This window comes from Pan paniscus, chromosome 1 (assembly GCF_029289425.2).
Source record: "Pan paniscus chromosome 1, NHGRI_mPanPan1-v2.0_pri, whole genome shotgun sequence".
Classification (NCBI taxonomy): domain Eukaryota; kingdom Metazoa; phylum Chordata; class Mammalia; order Primates; family Hominidae; genus Pan; species Pan paniscus.
The window spans coordinates 95,178,757-95,194,760 of NC_073249.2; positions in this window are offsets into that span (position 1 = coordinate 95,178,757).

Consider the following 16,004-nt stretch of genomic DNA (forward strand, 5'->3'; position numbering starts at 1 on the left):
AACCAGCATAATAAACCAACTAGATCTAACAGGCATATAAAGAACACTTTACCCAACAAGAACATATGCATATGTTTGGAAGTGCACATGGGACATTTGCCAGGATAGACCATATGTTTGGGCAAAAATTAAGTCTCAATAGATTTTAAAAGATATATATCACACAAAGTATCTTCTCCAACTATGACAGGATAACGTTAGAAATCAGTAACAGATGTAAAACCAGAAAATTTACAAATTTGTGGAAATTAAACAGACACTTTAAACAACCATTAGTTGGAAGAATAAACTAAAGGAATATTAGAAAATCCTTAGAGACAAACAAAAACAAAATCACAACATACCAAAACATGGAATGCAGCAAAAGCAGTGCTAAGGGAGAAATGTATAGCTGTAAATGCTTACATTAAAAAAACAAGAAAGATACCAAGTCAACAACCTAGCTTTACAACTTAAGGAACTAGAAAAAGAAGAACAAATGAGACCCAAAACTGCCAGGAGGAAGGAAATAATAAAGATTAGAGCAATATACAGAACAGAGAATAGAAAAAACAATAGAGAAAAATCAATGAAACCAAAAATTGTTTCTTTGAAAAGATCAACAAAGTTGACAAGCCTTCAGTGAGATGGACTAAGGAAAAAAATAGAAAAGACAAAATACTAAAATCAGAAATGAAAGTGGGGACATTACTACTGATTCCATAGAAATAAAAAGGATTATAAGAACAATTGTATGCCAACAAATTGGATAATCTATATGAAATGGAAAAATTCCTAGGAACACACCACCTACCAAGACTAAATCATGAAGAAATAAAAAACTGAATAGACCTATAACTAGTAAGGAAATTGAAGCAGTAATTTAAAAAATCTCCCAGCAAAGAAAAACATTGGACTTCATGGCTTCACTGATAAATTCTACCAAGCATTAAAGAAAAACTAACGCCAATCCTTATTAGACTTTTCCAAATAATGGAAGAGAAGGGAAAACTTCCTAATTTGACATATGAGACCAGCATTACCCTGACATCAAAGGCAAAGACACTGCAAAAAAGAAAAACTACATTATAGTATCCCTTATGAACATTGATGCAAAAATCCTCAGGAATATACTAGCAAACTGAATACAGCAGTATTTTAAAAGGATTACATACCATGACAAAGTGGAATTTATTCCTGGGTTGCAAAGCTGGTTTAACATACAACAATTGATTGATGCAATACACCACATTAACAGAATAAGGGAAACAAAAACCACATGATCATCTCAATTAATGCAGAAAAGACACTGATAAAATTCAACACCCTTTCATGATTAAAAAAAAACAAACCAACAACAAAAAAACAAACAAAAAAACCAGCCAGGCGTGGCGGCTCACGCCTGGAATCCCAGCACTTGGGGAGGCTGAGGCGGGTGGATCACCTGATGTTCACCAGCCTGGCCAACATGTCAAATCCCCGTCTCTACTAAAAATACAAAAATTAGCAGGGTGCTGGCATGCACCTATAATCCCAACTACTGGGAGGCTGAGGCAGGAGAATGACTTGAACCCAGGAGGTGGAGGTTGCAGTGAACCGAGATCACGCCACTGCACTCCAGCCTGGGAGACAGAGCAAGGACTCCATCTCAAAAAACAAACAAACAAACAAACAAATTCATCAAACTAAGATTAGACAGAAACTACCTCACCATAATAAATGTTCAATTGTTCTAGCTGAGGCCATCTTAGATCAGTCTATAGCCAGCTGAACCTCAGACATGTGAGCAAGCCTAGTTAAGATCATCTGAGCCTTCAGACAACCCACAGCTAACAGCTAATTGCAGACACATAAGGAAGCCCAACCCAGATTAGCTGAACCCCACAGACTTGTGAGCCACCTGTGGATTGTTGTATGCCAACTGAGGTTTGGGGTGGCTTTTTAAGTTAGCATTAGAGTGCCAAAAATTATCTAAAACAACCAGGCAGAAAATCAACAAAGGTATAAAAGATTTGAACAATACTGTAAACCAACTAGACCTAACATCTATGGAACATTCCCCTCAACAATAGCACAATATACATTCTATTTAAATGTGAATGGAACATTCACCAGGATGGACCATATGCTATGCCATAACACAAGTCACAATAAATTTAAACGAACTGAGATATACAAAATACATCTTCTGACCACAGTGGAATTAAATTACAAATCAATAACAAAACAAAATTCAGAAATTCACAAATATGTGAAATTTAAATAATACACTCATAAATAACCAATAAAAGAAATCACAGTGGAAATTAGAAAATACTTTGAGACAAATCAAAACAAATATACAACATACTGAAACTTGTGGAATGCAGTGAAAGCAGTGCTTAAGAAAAATGTATAGCTGTAAACACCCGTATTAAAATAGAAGAAAGGCTAGGCGCGTTGGCTCACGCCTATAATCCCAACACTTTCAGATGCTGAGGCAGGCGGATCACCTGAGATCAGGAGTTCAAGACCAGCCTGGCCAACATGGTGAAACCCCATCTCTACTAAAAATACAAAAAATTAGCCGGGCATGGTGGCTGGCACCTGTAATCCCAGCTACTCGGGAGGGTGAGGCAGGAGAATCACTTGAACCCGGGAGGTGGACGTTGCAGTGAGCTGAGATGGCGCCATTGCACTCCAGCCTGGAGAACAAGAGCAAAACTCTGTCTCAAAATAAATACATAAATTAAATTAAATTAAAATAGAAGAAAGATTTCAAATAAATAACCTAAACTTCCATTTCAAGAAATTAAAATGAAAAAAACTAAACCCAAAACAAGCAGAAGGAAATAATAAAGATTAAAGCAGAAATAAATGAAATGGGGTATACAAAGAAAAAAACTAATAAAATCAATAAAACCAAAAGTCAATTCTCTGAGATCAACAAAAATGACAAACCTTCAGCTAGACTGAGAAAGAGACTCAAATGACTAAAATCAAAAGTGCAAAAGCAAATTGTCTTAGTCTATTCGTGTTGCTGTAACAAAATACCTGAGATCCGATCGCTTATAAAGAACAGACATTTATAAAGAACAGTTCTGAAGGTTTGAGAGTCCAAGATTGAGCACCAACAGATTTGGAGTCTGGTGAGAGCTGCTTTCTCCAAGATAGCACCTTCTTGTTGTGTCCTCACATGGTGCAAGGGGACAACAAGAGACTAATGCTGTGTTCTTACAGGGCAGAAGAAATGGAAGGACAGGCCAGGCACGGTGGCCCATGCCTGTAATCCCAGCACTTTGGGAGGCCAAGGTGGGTACAGCACCTGAGGTCAGGAGTTCAGGACCAGTCTGGCCAATATGGTGAAACCCCGTCTCTACAAAAATGCAAAAATTAGCTGGGCATGATGGCGGGTGCCTGTAATCCCAGATACTCGGGAGGCTGGGGCAGGAGAATCGCTTGAACCTGGGAGGCAGAGGTTGCAGTGAGCCAAGATCGCTCCATGAAACTCCAGCCTGGGGGACAGAGCAAGACTCCATCTCAAAAAGAAAAAGAAATGGAAGGGCAAAAGGCACCCAGGCATTCCCTTTACCCTCTTTTTAAAAGAGCACTAATCCATTCATGAGGATGCAACCCTCATGACTTAATCATTTTGCAAAAGGCCTCCTCTCTTATTACCATCACCCTGGGGTTTAAGTTCCAAAATATGAATTTGGGAGGGATGCATGCATTCAAACCATAATGGGAACATATCTGCCAACCTTATGGAAATTAGAAAAAGTGTTATAAACAGCTGTATGCCAACAAATTAGGTCACTTAGATGAAATGGAAAAATTCCTAGAAAGCCACAAATTACTGAAACTAACTCAGTAAGAAATAGAAAATCTAAAGGAACCTAAAATGAGTAGAGATTGAATTGGTAATTTTAAAACTCCCCACAAAGAAAAGTCCAAGCCTAGGCAGCAGAGCAAGCCCCCATCTCTACTAAAAAGAAAGAAAAGAAAAGCCCAGGTTCACATGGCCTCACAGGTGAATTCTGCCAAACGTTTAAAAAAGAACTAACAGGTGGGGGGCGGTGGCTCACGCCTGTAATTTCAGCACTTTGGGAGGTTGAGGCAGGTGGATCACTTGAGGCCAGGAGTTCAAGATCAGCCTGGCCAACATGGTGAAACCCCATCTCTACTAAAAATACAAAAATTAGCTGGGTGTGGTGGTGCACGCCTGTTGTCCCAGCTACTCAGGAGGCTGAGACATGAGAATCGCTTGAACCAGGGAGGCAGGAGTTGCAGTTGACTGAGATCATGCCACTGCACTCCAGCCTGAGTGACAGAGTGAGACTCTGTCTCAGAAGAAAAAAAAAGAGAAAAGAAAAAAAACAAAAAACAGTAATCCTTCACCAAGTCTTCCAGAAGAGAAGCGGAGAGAACACCTCCCAACTCATTCTAGAAGGCCAGAATTACCCTGATACCAAAACCAGACAATGACATCACAAGAAAACTGTAGAACACTATCCCTTGTGAATATAGATGAAAAACCCTCAACAAAATACTAGCAAACCAAATCCAGCAACTTATAAAAAAGGATGATATATCATGACCAAGTGAGATTTATCCCAGGATTACAAGGTTTGTTTAATATTCAAAAATAAATTAATGTAATACACCATATTGATAGAATAAAGAAGAAGAACCACATGATCATCTTAATAGATACAAAAAAAAGCATTTTATAAAATCCAAAACTCTTTTATAATAACACTCAACAAACTAGCAATAGTAATGAATTCCCTCAACTGGATAAAGGGCATGTATGCAAATCTTGCAACTATTCAATGGGAAAAGACTGAATGCCTTTCTACTAAGATTGAGAATAAGATAAGGATATTTGCTCTTGCCACTATTCAACCTTGTACTGGAAGTTCCAGGCAGTACAATTAGTCAAGAAAAAGAAATAAAAGGCAACCAGCCTGGAAAGGAAGAAGGGAAACTATCTCTTTCACCAGTAAAATGGTCTTGTGTATAGAAAATCCTAAGGAATCTACTAAAACTATTAAAATGAATAAATTCAGCAATATTGTAGTTTATAAGATAAATATACAGATCTATTATACGTCCATATACTAACAATGAACAAGAAAAAAAAGTGTGTGGGCCTGGTATGATAGACAGTGGAATAAAATTAACAGTCCAGAAATACACCTTTACATGTATGGTTAACTGATTTTTGACAAAAGCACTATCACAATTCGATGAAGAAAACTCGTCTTTTCAACAAATAGTACTGGGATAACTGAATATCTATATCCGAACAGATGAAGCTGGATCCCCTACCTCATACCATACACTAAACTAACTCAAAATGGATCATAGACCTAAATGTAGGAGTTAAATCTATGAAACTCTTAGAAGAAATCATAGGACCAAAAGGCAATATTTTTTTTTACGTATGGCACCAAAAGTGACAAAAGAAAAAAATTTTTTGAGACAGGGTCTCACTCTGTCACCCAGGCTGGCATGTAGTAGCATGATCACAGCTCCCTGCAGCCTCATCCTCCTGGGCTCAAGGGATCCTCCCACCTCAGCCTCCCAAGTAGCTGGGACTACAGACATGTGCCACCACAACTAGCTAATTTTTAAACTTTTTTGTACAGACTGGGTCTCACTACGTTGCCAAGGCTGGTCTTGAACTCCTGGACTTAAGTGATCCTCCCACTTCAGCCTCCCAAAGTGCTGGGATTATAAGCATGAGCCACCACATCAAGCCAGAAAAAAAAATGTTGATAACTCAGACTTTATCAAAATACCAAGTTTTTGAGCTTCAGAGAACATCATGAGGGAAGTGAAAAGACAACCCACAAGCTGGGAGGAAATATTTGCAAATAATATATCTGATTTAAATTCAGAGTATTAAATAACTCTTATAATTCAATAGGAAGACAAATAGCTCAATTAAAACCATAGGTAACAATTTTGAATAAACATTTCTCCAAAGAAGATATACAAATATCCAACATCAGTAGTATCAATTAGAAAAATGCAAATCAAAACCACAATGAGATACCACTTCACTCTCTATAATGTCTGTAATTAAAAAGATAGACAAAAATGTGGAAAAATTAGTACACTTGTACATTGCTAGTAGGCATGTAAAATGGTGCCAACATTTTGAAAAACACTTTGGCAGTTCCTCAAAATGTTATCTTTTTTTTTTTTCTTTTTTTTTTTTTTCTGGAGACGGAGTCTTACTCTGTTGCCCAGGCTGGAGTGCAGTGGCGCCATCTTGGCTCACTGCAACCTCCACTTCCCAGGTTCAAGTGATTCTTGAGCCTCAACCTCCCAAGTAGCTGGGATTTCAGGCGCACACCACCATGCCCAGCTAATTTTTGTATTTTTTTTTTTAAGATGGAATTTCCCACTGTCACCTGGGCTGGTGTGCAGTGGCACGACCTTGGCTCGCTGCAACCTCCACCTCCCAGGTTCAAGTGATTCTCCTGCCTCAGCCTCCCGAGTAGCTGGGACTACAGGTGCGCACCACCATGCCTGGCTAATTTTTGTATTTTTAGTAGTGACGGGGTTTCACTATGTTGGCCAGGCTGGTCTTGAACACCTGACCTCGTGATCCGCCTGCCTTGGCCTCCCCAAAGTGCTGGGATTACAAGCGTGAGCCGCCGCACCTGGCCTAATTTTTGTATTTTCAGTAGAGATGGGGTTTCACCATGTTGGCCAGGCTGGTCTCAAACTCCTGACCTCAAGTGATACACCCGCCTCAGCCTCCCAAAGTGCTGGGATTACAGGTGTGAACCACCGCGCCCGGCCTCAAAATGATAAACATAGACTTATCATATGACTGTAAAATTCTACTCCTAGCTATCTATTCCAAGAGAAATAAAAACATATCTATGCAAAAAGTAGTACGCAAATATTCGTAGCAGCATTATTCATAATAGCCAAAAAGTAGAAATGACCCAAAGTTCCATGAACAGATGAAAGACTAAACAAAATTTGGCATATCTACACAATGGAATACTATTAAGTATTACAAAGGAATGAAATACTAACATAGGGCCTGGTGTAGGGCTCATGCCTGTAATCCCAGCACTTTGGGATTACAAATCCACCAAGGCAGGCAGATCGCTTGAGTCTGGGAGTTCAAGACCAACCTGGGCAATGTGGCGAAACACTGTCTCTACAAAAAATACAAAGATTAGCTGGGTGTGGTGGCCTGCACCAGTAGTTCCAGGTACTTGGGAGGCTGAGGTGGGAGGATTGCTTGAGCTGGGGGAGGCTGAGATTGCAATGAGCTGATATTGCACCACTGCCCTCCAGTTTGGGTGACAGAGCAAGACCCTGTGTCAAAAACAAGCAAACAGGCAGGGCACGGTGGCTTACACCTGTAATGCCAGCACTTTGGGAGGCTGAGGCGGGCGGATCACCTGAGGTCAAGAGTTTAAGACCAGCCTGGCCAACATGGTGAAACCCCGTTTCTACTAAAAATACAAAAATTAGCCAGGTGTGGTGGCACACACCTGTGATGCCAGCTACTCAGGAGGCTGACGTGGGAAGATCGCTTGAACCTGGGAGGTGGAGGTTGCAGTGAGCTAAGATTGCGCCACTGCACTCCAGCCTAGGCAAAAGAGCAAGACTCCATCTCAAAAAACAAACAAACAAAAAACAAACAAACAAAAACCTCATCTTGTGTAATTTTATTTATCTGAAACATTCAGAATAGGCAAATCTATAGTGACAAAAACTATATTAGTGGTTGCTGAGGACTGGGGAAATGTTGGTTTGATGAGAACAGAGAATGATCTCTAAGGGTATGGGGTTTCTTTGGGGGTTGATGAAAATTTTCTGAGTCTAGATTGAGTGATGGTTGCACAACTATGTAAATATTGAATTATGTACTTTGATAAATTTTATGAAGTGTAAATCATATCTCCATAAAGCTATTTTTAAAGAAGAAAATTGATATAATGTTGATACAGTTTGGATATTTGTCCCCTTCAAATCTCATGTCAAAATTGGATCCCCAAAGTTGAAGTCAGGGCCTGGTGGGAGGTGTTTGGGCCATGGGGGCAGATCCTTCATGAATGGCTGGGGTCCATCCCCTCAGTGATGACTGAGTTCTCACTCTCTTAGTTCTCATGAAAGCTGGGTGTTTAAAAGAGCGTGGCACCTCCTCCTCTCGCTCTTGCTCCCTGTCTCACCATGTGACAGGTCTGCTGCCCCTTTACCTTCTGCTATGAGTGGAAGCTTCCTGAAGCCTTCGCCAGAAGCTGATGCTGATGGTATGCTTCTTATATAGCCTGCAGAACCATGAACCAAATAAACTTCTTTTCTTGATAAATTACTCAACCTTAGGTTAAAGTTCCTTTATAGCAACACAAAATGAAGGAATACAACTGTCCTTCTCCTTCCTCTGCTTGATTTTTCTTTATTATACTACCTGAAATTATATGCTCATTTATTTTTTCTGTCTTTTTCTTCTCCAAACCAAAGTACAATTTTCATCAGGGCAGGTACTTTGACTATTTTTTTCACAGCTGTATCCTCAGCAGGTAAAACTATGCCTAATACATAATGGGGGTTCAATAAATTCTGCTAAATAAATGGAGTGAACAAGACAAGGAAATCACTGCTAAGTTTTACTGTTGATCGCGGACAATGACGTAAGAACGAAAGAGAGCAAAAGCGAAATTGGAAGGGACAAAATAATCACTACTTCTGGACAATATTGTCTACACAGAAACACCAAAAGAATCCATTAAAAATTACGATGACTAATAAGATAATTAAATTAGGTATCTGAGACCAGGTGTGGTGGCTCACACCTGCAATCATGGCATTTTGGGAGGCTAAGGCAGGAGGATCGCTTGAGCTCAGGTGTTTGAGACAAGCCTGGGCAACATGGTGAAAACCTGTCTCTACCAAAAATACAAAAAATTAAAAATAGCCAGGTGTAGTGGCATATGCCTGTAGTCCCAGCTATTTGGAGGGCTGAGGTGGGAGAATCGCTTGAGCCCAGGAGGTGGCGGCCCCCGGAGATTGTGCCACAGCACTCCAGCCTGGGTGACAAAGTGAGACTCTGTCTCAAAAAAAAAAAAAAAAGGTAGCTCAGTAAAAGCCCAACATTCAAAAATGAAAGCAACTTTTATCTATAGAGTCAATGAAATGTCAATTAAAATCTCAACAAGTTATTTTGTGGATATTGGCAAACTGATTCTAAAGTTTTACAGAGAGGCCAAAGAACCAGAATAGCTAACACAATATTGAAAGAGAAGAAAAAAGTTGTGTAACTGATATTACCAGACTTCAAGACTTCCTCCCATAATACTTTTTTTTTTTCTGAGATGGAGTCTTGCTATGTCCCCCAGGCTGGAGTGCAGTGGCGTCATCTCAGCTCATCGCAACCTCCGCCTCCCCAATTCAAGCAATTCTCCTGCCTCAGCCTCCCAAGTAGGTGGGATTACAGGTGCACACCACCAGGCCCAGCTAATTTTTGTGTTTTTAGTACAGATGAGGTTTCACCATGTTGGCCAGGCTGGTCTCAAACTCCTGACCTCAGGTGATCTGCCCGCCTTGGCCTCCTAAAGTGCTGGGATTATAGGAGTGAGCCACCGCGCCCATAATATTTTAATTAAGAAGTGTGATATCAGCAAAAAAAAAAAAAAAAAGCAAATACAGCAGTGGAACAGAATAGAAAACCCAGAAATAGACCCATGTAAATATAGTCAATTGATCTTTGACAAAGAAGCAAAGGCAATGTAATGGGGAAAAGATAGCCTTTTCAACAAATGATACTGGAATAAGTGGACATCCATACACACACACAAAATCTAGACACAGACTTAACAAAAATTAACTCAAAATGGACCGTAAACCTAAATACAAAAGGCAGAGCTATAAAAACTTTTAAAACTGTAATACTCCTAGATGATAACATAGGAGAACATCTAGATGACCTAGGGTTTGGCAATGGCTTTTAAGATACATCAGGCCAGGCCTGTAATTACGCTTGTAATCCCAGCACTTTGGGAGGCCAAGGTGGGTGGATCACGAGGTCAGGAGTTTGAGACCAGCCTGGCCAATATGGTGAAACTCCATCTCTACTAAAAATACAAAAATTAGCTGGGTGTGGTGGCGTGTGTCTGTAGTCCCAGCTACTCGGGAGGCTGAGGCAGAAGAATCACTTGAACCCGGGAGGCAGAGGTTGCAGTGAGCCGAGATCGTGCCACTGCACTCTAGTCTGGGTGACAGAGTGAGAATCTGTCTCAAAAAAAAAAAAAAAAAATACAACATCAAAGGCACAATCCTTGAAAGAAAGAATTAATAAGCTGGACTTTTGTTGAAATTAAAAACTTCTGCTCTGTGAAAGACACTGTCAAGAGAATAAAGACAGAAACCACACTAGGAGAAAATATTTACAAAAGACATATCTGATGAAGGACTGTTATCCAAAATATACAAAGAACTATTAAAATTAAGTAATAAAAAAGTAAACAACCCAGCTAAAAACTGGACCCTTATTTGATCATTACACATTGTAAACATGTATTGAAATATCACATGTACCTCATTAATATGTACAATTATTATTATTATTTTTTTTTTTTTGAGACAGAGTCTCATTCTGTTGCCCAGGCTGGAGTGCAGTTGTGTGATCTCGGCTCACTGCAAGCTCCACCTCCCAGGTTCACACCATTCTCCTGCCTCAGCCTCCGGAGTAGCTGGGACTACAGGCACCCACCACCACACCTGGCTAATTTTTTTGTATTTTTAGTAGAGACGGGGTTTCACCATGTTAGCCAGGATGGTCTCAAGCTCCTGACCTCGTGATCCGCCCGTCTCGGCCTCCCAAAGTGCTGGGATTACAGGCGTGAGCCACCATGCCCAGCCAATATGTACAATTATTATATGTCAATTAAAAATAAAGAAATATAAAAGGGGCCAACGATCTCAACAGACACCTCACCAAAGAAGATATACAAATGGCAAATAAGCATATGAAAAGATGCTGCTCATCGTATCATCAGGGAAATGCAAATTAAAACAAGATACCACTATACCTCTATTAGAACGGCCAAAATCAAGAACGCTGACAATACCAAATACTGACAAGGATGTGGAGCAACAGGAACTTGCATCCATTGCAGGCAGGAATGCAAAATAGTATAGTCACTTTGGAAACAGTGTAGTGGTTTCTTGCAAAACCAAACATTTTCAACACACAATCCAGCACTCACACTCTTTGGTGTTTACCCAAATGAACTGAAATCTTATGTTCACACAAAAATCTGTTCCTATGGTATAAATATGTCCCAAAGTTCATGTGATGGAAATTTCCTCCCCAGTGCAGCAGTGTTGAGAGGTGAGACCTTTAAGAGGTGATTCTTATGGACACCATTATCTAAGGAATGGGTTAGTTATCATGGGAGTGGGTTCCTGATAAAAGAATGATTTTGGCCAGATGCAGTGGCTCATGGCTGTAAACTCAGCACTTTGGGAGGCCAAGAAGTGAGGAATTGCTTGAGGCCAGGAGCTCAAGACCAGCCTGGGCAATATAACCCTGTCTCTACAAAAAATTAAAGAAAAAAAATTGGCAAAAGTGGTGGCATGTGCCTTTAGTCCCAGCTGAGTACTCAGGAAGCTGAGGCAGGAAGATCACCTAAGCCCAGGTGTTAAGGTTATAGTGAGCTATGATTATGCCACTACACTCCAGCCTGGGTGACAGAGCAAAACCCTATCTCTAAAAAAATGAAAATAAAAAATAAAATAAAAAGAATGAGTTTGGCCACCTTTCTCTCTCACTGTTGTGTGTGCCTTCCTGCCCTTTCATCTTCCACCATGAGATGATGCAGCCCTAAAACCCTCATCAGATGCTGATGCCATGTTCTGGAACCTTCCAGCCTCCAGGACCATGAACCAAATAAACTTCTATTGTTTGTAAGTTACCCAGTCTGTAGTAGTCTATTGTAGCAGCAGAAAACAGACTAAGACTCCTGCACACAGATGTTTATAGCAGCTTTATTCATAATTGCCAATATTTGGAAGCAACTAATATATCTTTCAGTAGATAAATAAGTGGACATGTCTATCAGTAGATAAATAAATGGATAAATAAGCTGTGATACATCCAGACAAGGGAATATTATTCAACACTAAAAAGAAAGAAGTTATAAAGCCATGGAAAGACATGAAGGCAACTTAAATGCATATTACTAAGTGAAAGAAGCCAATCTGAAAAGTCTACATTCTGTATAATTCCAAATCTATAACATTCTGGAAAAGGCAAAACTATGGAGAAGGTAAAAAGGTCAGTGGTTGCTGGAGGTTATTAGTGAGGGAGAGATAAATCCATGGAGCACAAAGGATTTTTAGGGCAGTGAAATGACTTTGTTTGATAACGTAATGGTAATTATGTCATTATACATCTGTCCAAACCCACAGAATGTACAACATCAAAGTGACCCCTGATGTAAACTATGGACTTTGGGTGATAATGATGTGTCAGTGTAGGTTCATTAATTATAGCCAATGTGTTACTCTGGTGGGGGATGTTAATAGGGGGTAGGCTATGCATGTATGGGGGAATGGGGTTTCCCACAGGAAATCTCTGTGCCTTTTGCTCAGTTTTGCTGTGAATCAAAAACTGCTCTAAAAAATAGTCTATGAAGAACAAAAAGGAGGAGGAAGAGGGGGAGGAGGGGGAGGAGGCCTAACTAAACTGAAGGGTGTGCTATAATAATAATTGCAAACAATAGCAAAGTCATGGAATCAACCTAGGTGCCCATCAACAGGGAACTAGATAACAAAAATGTGGTATATATACACCATGGAATACTATGCAGCAATACAAAAGAACAAAATCATGTCCTTGCAGCAACATGAATGCAACGGTAAGCTATTATCCTAAGTGAATTAACACAAAAACAGAAAATCAAATATTGAATGTTCTCACTTATAAGTGAAAGCTAAACATTGGGTACACATGGATTTAAAGATGGGAACAATAGACATTGGGAACTCCAAAAGTGGGGAGGTAGGCAGGAGGGGCAAGGGCTGAAAAACTTCCTATTGGGTACTATGTTCGCTATCAATAGAAAGATCAATAGAAGCACAAACCTTGCATTGTGCAATATGACAATGTAACAAACCTGACATGTACCCACCCCTTGAATCGAACATGATTTTTTTAAACAAAAAAGAAACAGCATGAGTATCCATCCCCTTTCTCCATACTGTGACGCCTTGTGTTGGCTCCTCTCCTGCTCCAGAGAAAGACTTAGGCCTAGTCTATGAAGAAAGTAAGACTTAGGGCCTCTAGTTTGGGATCAGATACAGTTGAGATTAAGGTTATTGTTCTGAAAACAGGATAAAGGGAATGCTTATTTGTTAAATGTTAAGACCTCTCAATCTTCCTCCTCTGCTCAGTTATCAGAAAGTTATCAACCAGGGTTATATCCTTTAGGCAGGAAAATGGAAGGTTTTTCACAGGGGAATTTGAACAGCTTAAGAGAAAAGAAAAAAAACAAATATACCAACATCAGGCGTTCTCCAACAATGGCCCAACCAGATCACCCTACAGCCGATGTTCTCAAAATCAGCTGCACATTAGATTTCCAAGGTCCTTTTGAAAACCTCTATGCCCAGGCTGTATCCCACGCCAATTCAATATGTAACTCTGGGAATAAAACTCAAATATCTATAATTCTTACTACTCTTAAACAGGATCTATAGCTATGTCCCCTTTCTGGTTCTGACTTTATTTGTGCCTCCTCTCTTTTATTCTAGATCAGTTTTATCAGTTTTTCTATCAGTCGTTTCCAAAAACCAATTTGTGCCTTTATTGAGTCTCTGTTATAAACCTGTTTTCTATTTTATTTGTTGCTACTCTTATCTTTATTTTTTATTTTCATTTTTTATTTAACTCACAGTATGTCTACTCCTATCTTTATCATTTCCTTTCTTTCTATTTTCTGTGTTTAATTTACTCTGTGTGTGTGTGTGTGTGTGTGTGTGTGTGTGTGTGTTTCTAACTTCTTGAGATGGATACTTACATCACTATTTTCAGGCTTTCTTTTTTGAACTATGTCATTATTTCTATATATATTCTATGGTTCAATTGACACGTTTTCAATTTTAAGGCTATAAATTTTCCTCTAATGGCAGTTTTTGTTGCATCTTGCAAGCTTAGCTATTCTTAACACTATTTAGTCCAAAATATCTTTTCCTGTATATTGTGATTTCTTTAATCCATTAGGTATTTAGAAGTATGTTGCTAATTTCCAAACATTCAGGGATATTCTAGTTACCTTTTTTATTATTGATTTCTAAATTAATTTAAGTGTGGCCAGAGAACATGCTCTGTTTGATTTTAATCATTTTAAATTTATTGAGTTGCTTTATGATCCAACATATAGTCAATTTTGGTAAATGTTCCATGTGTACTTGAAAAGAATGTATATTCAACAACAATTGTTGCAATGTTCTATATGTAACATTTCAGTAATATTTATTGCATCATTCAAATCATTTATATCCCTACTGATTTTTTTGTCTGATAGTTTTCTAGTTAACAAGAGAGGTATATTGAAATCTACTCTACTACTCTAATTAAGGATTTCTCTATTTCTTATTTTAGTTATGACTTTTTTTTTTTTTTGCTTTCTATATTCTGATGTCTTGTTATTAAGTACATACAAATTTTATATTGCTGTATTTTCTTGGTGAGCTGACCCCATTATTATTATGAAACATTTCTGTTTATTCCATTTTATTTTATTTTATTTTTTTGAGACAGGCTCTCAGTCTGTTGCCTAGGCTGGAGTGCAACCGTGTGATCTCAGCTCATTGAAACTTCCACCTCCTGGGCTCAAGTGATCCTCCCACCTCAGCCTCCCTAGTAGCTGAGACTACAGGCATGTGCCACCACACCCAATTAATTTTTGTATTTATTCTTAGAGATGGGGTTTTACCATGTTGGCCAGGCTGGTTATTCACTTCTTATCTTGCTTTATACATTAAAGTCTTTATGCTACATCTGCTTTCTTTTGTTTTGAATTTGTGTTGTATCTATATTTTTTTCATTCTTTTGCTTTCAAACTTTCTGTGTCCTTATATTTAAGGTGTGTTTATTATAATCAACATATAGTTGTGTGTGTGTTTTTTAAATCCAGTGTGACAATCTTCCTCTTTAATTGGACTTTTTAGTCCATCTATGTTTAATGTAATTACTGACATATTTGGGCTTAAAATCTATCTTATTGTTTCTGTATTCTGTATTTCTTTTTCTCTCCTTCTTGCCTTCTTTTGAATTTTTCAAATCTTGTTTTCTTTATCTATTAGCTTATTAGTTTATCTTCTCTTACTGTTCTTTCAATGGTTACTCTAGATTACAGCCTGCATCCTTAACTTTTTAAAGTATAATAAAAATTAGTACTTTTACCACATTTGGACAATGCAAAGACCTTAGAACTTTATATCTATTGACCCCACTCCTTTTTTTGGTAAAATTACTGTCATATATATGTAAATTTTCTATAAATTTTAATCCACAAAATATTGTTGGAGTTTTACCCTTTCCATTGCTCTTTATTTCTTCCTGAATTATTATGTTTCCATCTGAAATCATTTCCTTCTCCATAACTCTCTTCTGTATTTTCTTTACTGTGATTCTTCTAGGGATAAATTCTCTCAGGTTTTTTTTCTCTGAAACTGTATTTTTGTTTCATTCCTGAAGGATAGTGTCACTGGGTGTAGAATTCTTGGATGTTAGTTATTGTCTTTAAGTGCTTTTAAGTTAAAATTCACTGTCTTTTAGCTTTCATAGTTTTTACTGAAAATTTAACTCAGTCAGGCCAGGCGCAGTGGCTCATGCCTGTAATCCCAGCACTTTGGGAGGCCAAGGCGGGTGGATTGCCTGAGGTCACAAGTTCGAGACCAGTCTGGCCAACATGGTGAAACCCCGTCTCTACTAAAAATACAAAAAAATTAGCCAGGCGTGGTGGCACATGCCTGTAATCCCAGCTACTCGGGAGGCTGAGGCA